The sequence below is a fragment of the Megalops cyprinoides genome, chromosome 6 (genome assembly GCF_013368585.1).
Source record: "Megalops cyprinoides isolate fMegCyp1 chromosome 6, fMegCyp1.pri, whole genome shotgun sequence".
Classification (NCBI taxonomy): Eukaryota; Metazoa; Chordata; class Actinopteri; order Elopiformes; family Megalopidae; genus Megalops; species Megalops cyprinoides.
Window position 1 is genome coordinate 33,208,798 of NC_050588.1, and position 5,684 is coordinate 33,214,481.

A 5,684-nucleotide genomic window follows, 5' to 3' on the forward strand; every position below is an offset into this window, starting at 1 on the left:
TCAGCCCAGCCTGATACAATCGTATGGATTATATCGAGTGACATGCAGTGGCTCTATTCTCCCTGAAACCAGAATGACCTTCATCGTGTCAGAATAGGAAGGAGCACCATTCAGTCCACTTCAAAAGCATCTTATATTTCCCCTTCGTTGTATCATTGTACATAACAACTCTGTTCAAAATTCAGTTCCTAATCAGAGAAAACGGATTATTAATTCCTTTTTTTCTTATTCTGCTTTGTCTTATTCTTCTTCTTCTTAAGTTATTATTATTGTTATCATAATAATAATATATCATTGGTCTGTCATTAAAAACTTCTTGTATCGTTTATAAGACTGTTTCCATTGTCTGACACACACAAGCACATGTACACATACACAACACTGTACATATTTAATGGAAAAAGAACAGCTTTAAACTATCATTATGTGGTTTTTAAGACGTTCCATGTCAGTATCTGCTCTGTGAATCTACAGCTAAGCATCTCCGTTCTTCTCTGCTGTTCTGTTTTATTTCTGATGAGGCTGCTTTTCCCTCGCTGGAGTCAGAGATGGCTATTTAAGAATTAAACCCAAGACAAAGTAATCCCTTGCCAGACATGGCACGTCACATTCTGTTTCCTCTCTTGAAAGATGCTTTTCGTGGTGAAAGATGATGCCTCCACAGAACTTTTCTCTGCACGTTTGCGTTCTTTCGTTTTACTTAATTGTTTCCCCTGTTCCCCTGTCCTTGTATGTTGCCCCCCCCCTTACAAGTGTATTAACTGTTTCGAGTGGTATTTCAATAGATCACTCACCCCCACCTGGAAAATTTGACCAGCAATACAGAAATAAGTAAAAACATACACACTTCCTTGCAGTTTTTTAAGGAATTCCAGGGATGTCGTACCCAGAAGCATATCCCCATTTAACCCAGTTCCCATATTTAAACCCATATTTAAGTTCTAGGTTCTGAACAGAAATCATAAATCAGGATGCTTGCATTGGCATGACTAATATCAACCTCTTATGCTCATAAGCTGATATAAAATATAGAATGGATGTCATGACAATGTACAATAACAGTTTATATTCCCTGCTTCTAATCACACATTCTGTTGTATCATAAATATTGTCTTTAAAATTTCAAGCGTTACCTCTGTTCATCCCAAGTGCACCATATATCCCATGTGGTAATGGTTTATCATTTCACATGTTTCAGCTCTGTTGGTCAAACTTATAAAATTGAATGTCTAACGGAGGTGTTACGAAGGTTTTATGAATGTTTTATGTATGATCGGTTCTCTTTATGTCAAATGTGGCACATCATGCAATATAATGTATTCTTAAATGAGTATGTTGTGTTAAAGGTGGCACTGAATGTCTTAAGTGCTTATGAAGCTGTTATGAAGCACTCAACATAAGGGCACTACAACATACTAGTATATTATATAGCATTATAAATGCTTTATGTAGATATTTTGTTAATCTTATATCTTGCTTATAAGAGTGTTGTATGTAACCATTGTGAAATTGTATTTAACATGTTTCAAGAAATACATACAGTACAACAGATTTACAGTATAGAAAAATGTATCATACAAAAATATGTAATACATGTTGAGTATATTTTTCAGTGCTTAAATTATTCTGATTTATTATTCTGTATAGCATCAACAAGCTTGTCATGTAAATTGTAAAGAAAATATAATTCAAGATACACAACAGCACTGCTCTTTATTCCCCATGGCATGGCCAGTTTCAAATGGAATTTCTGTATAATCTGACTTGGAGACATTAGGTGTATTTTATATTATATTTTTTCTTCTGAATTGTTTCCCAAGATTCTGCTCTGAGCTGATTTCAGATAACACGGACATGTTTAACTTGTCAAGTTTAACTTACTGTACATGTATGCAGCCTTCCGTGTGTACAGCAATGTGTTGTATTTAATTACTTACATGATATAGCTATATTTTTATTATTAAGAGTAAACAAAGTTCTAAAGTAATTTTTAAATAAACACCTTGAGAAGTGTCTGCCTTTAGGTTGTACAAAGGATTTGTGTGATGGCATGGTAGTGAAATGATTTCAGAATATTGTTTATCATATTGTGAACACATATTTGTCATGATTTTATATAAAGAACAAAAAATGCAAGCCAAGGCTCAAGAGGAGTATTTGAAGTTGATCAGGTTAAACAATACACGTAAGACACCATATTAGTCTCAAGGAAAAAGCAATTACTCCAATGTACTAAATGTACACTTTTGAGCAAATAAATACATTAATGTGATTTACAAGATGTTTGCAAGTTTTGTTGCAATGCTGAAATGTCAAGATGTTCAGGAGATGTACAATATACATTTTTATCTCAGCATGTCCTCATAGCAAGCTTGAATTTAGTTAGGCTGCAGCGCCTTCTTGTGGACAAATAAAGTGTGTGCATTTTTTGGCCATTGTGAGCAAGAAGTGAGTTCAGCAGTGGTGAACATTAAAAAAAAGAAACGCAGACCCTTGTTAATGGGCAGTTTCAATTCCTATGACCATCAGTAAATTGATTTAAAAGAAAATGTTTTTAATAGGAATTTTTCTCCTTTAAAATTCATATAATATAGACAAAAGTCCTACAATCAGTCAAATCAAATTACGGAGTAGTTTAAGAGGAGCGCACTGTGAATGGTTATGCACATTACCATGTTGATTGACCCTTTCAATAACATTGTTCAGAATTCATGAAGAAATGTACGGGCAATATTTAATTGTGAATGCTTTTTAAGTAATAACAGAATTCCTTACTCTGTCATTGTGAAAAACTAATTATGACCTTCCTGAAATTGTTAGGTTTATCTAGTTCAATTGACATTGTTTTTTTTGCTATGTTAATATGGATTATTACCTAACAATATTAAATTTTGTTATCATCTACATTTATATTCTTTTTCACTGGACTATTGCCTGAAACATAATGATATGGATGATAATCACAATAATCATTAAACACACACACACACACACACACACACACACACACACACAAACAAAATAAAACAAAACAAAATAAAAACACGTAAAAAACAGGGCAGAAATATAACTAGCAACAGCCTTGAGGGAATGTACCTCTTAAGTCCCCCTCGTGTTTGCATGTGCAATGTGATTTTTACTTAAGTAGGAGGTTCTCTTCCAGAAAATACTTTATAGACCCTGAAGCAAGCTGCAAAATATATGCACTTTTTAATGATGTGATAAATGAAACATTACAGATTTAATTTAAATCCAATTACTGTTTTTTTTTTGTCTCTGTTTAATAATTTAGCAAGGGGAAAGTGTTTGCCAGAAGGCAAAAGGAAACAGTGCAATGTAGCCACATGTACCTAATGTTACAAGTACTGAATTTCAGCTGGGAAAAGTGGTCTTTGTCATTCAAGAAAGCACTGCGAATGAAATAATGTTGAGAAGGCATTCGAGGGTTTTTGTTACTTTAGTAGATCAGGTTAGTAATGTAAAATTTTGTTTTGTCCTTCAGAGAAACTTTCAGACCACTCGACCTCCGCACTTCAAAATTTGAAACGAGAAGTGTGTAGCTTTCTTCCCATGCAGTAAATCCACCCAACAATGCAACATAAAACCAAAATCTCAGAAAGTAATTACTCATCCAAATATGAACAGAAATAGCCTAAAATGACCTTAAAGTTTATATACTGTAGCACGAATGAGACCTGTCCATCAAATTTTCCTTAGTGTACCGTCATTACTGAAGAGTAGGCCTACATTTTATTACTTATTTTCATCTGTTTTATATATTATGAAGAGTATAGTTTCAACATTAATCATCAGACCATTAGCATTAAGATGAAACAAATCCATTCAGTCATTATAAATATGTAGCTAAAATATCACAATGCACCATTTATTTGGCATCACAGACTGATCAGGGCCTGGTGCCTGTTGGTTTTCATCTTACTATTATTATTCTGCAAGTATTTCCTGTATATGTTGCTAAAAACTCACCATATTTTGCAGACTGCTATAAACATATGCTAACCCCATATCCATGAACATGGGGTTTATCTGACACATGGTGGTACTACAGCAAACAAGTGAAAATCACTCGACTTCAATCATGACTTTCCAAAAATGAGTTAAAAGTCATTATTGCGACAGAGGTCAGAAACTCACACACAATCCACATACTATAACTCATTTTAAGTATTTGAATTAGTACGCATGTAATACACCTTTAACACAATTGTCTAATAACTAATTAAAAACATGCACAGGACACACAAACCAATGTACATATCTTACATTGAGTGTAACCTAAACCAAATCAGACTGTGCATATCTGATAAAGCATAAAGTATTTTTTCAGAATACATTATATATTATTAAACACATTATTAATAAAACATAAACTGTACTGTGCTGTGATACTACGGAGATACAGTATCAGATGACTGTCTGAACTTATTCCAGCTGTTTATTGTTTGTTTTGACTGGTCTTGACTGGCTGTAATACAACGCAACTGTAACAAGACAGTGCATGGTTAGGGTGCACTGGGTGTTCTGAATAATGGGTGCAGTTGTGAAAATTAGTACTTGTTTATTTGTTCTGTTTTTTTTTTCTGTCTTTTCTGGAATGGGGCAACACATGTATTGTTAAGAGGGGCCTCAACTGAAAAACTGTGAGGGTTGCTGGTATGACAGAAACTTTAAGAGAATGGCACAAAAGTGGTTTTGTTTGTTTGTTTACTCTTCCAGACTGGACTGAAGGAATATTGCTCCATTGAAAGGGTGAGCGGATAACAGCTCCGAGCAAAAGTGCGCACAGTTTCAGGAGGGTGACCGTTAGTGCATGTTATCTGATTGACCACTGAGTGGCAGTCTAAAATCACAGAAAGAGTGCCATGAGGCCATTGCTGCTGAAGTGCTGTATTCAAAAGGAAATGGAGTTTGTGTAGAAATGATGAGGATACTTTACAAAGTGTAGACATAGTGTAGAGTCATACATTTTCCATCTTATAAATATTCTTTCTTGACTCAGCATATAAACTACACAAAAGCCATCTAAAAGATGCCAATATTGTGCATTAATGGTGTTGACTTATTATAGCAAGTAGTTTGCTTGTTTTAATAATAATATTCTCAACCGTAACATGATTGGAGTCTTCACAAGGTGATTGAAATGAGGATAAATACTACTTACATATGGACGTTTTCTCTCATATTTAGAACTGAAGGTTTCCTTGGAAAACTTTGCTACATCTGTTCAGTTATAAACTCTGCAGTAATAACATCTGACTTTGTTAACATCCTCATTATGTTTTTGGCTACTTATTATAGCATTTTGTTTCCTTCACTCACTGCCTGCCCACTTGATCACAACCACTGTGAAGACAGTGCTTTTTTACCACTGGATGGCAAAAATAGAATGAACAATTGGATACACTAAAGCAGTCTTTGGCCCAGCAATTGAGGAGTTTGCACAGAATATTTCTTCAGCCTGGACCAATGTTTTTGTTATTGTTGTTCCTTCTTTCTTACATTAAACCAGAGATGGTCTGTGCTCTGTCTGTGGTTTTCTATGCTCAATCACAATAGTTGCAGGGTTATGAATTTCAGCTATAACACATTTGTTTTGTCCTACGACAGCCCAGAAGGTTGCTATATTGATTCCCAGTTGGGACGTTGTCATTGTGTCCTTCAGC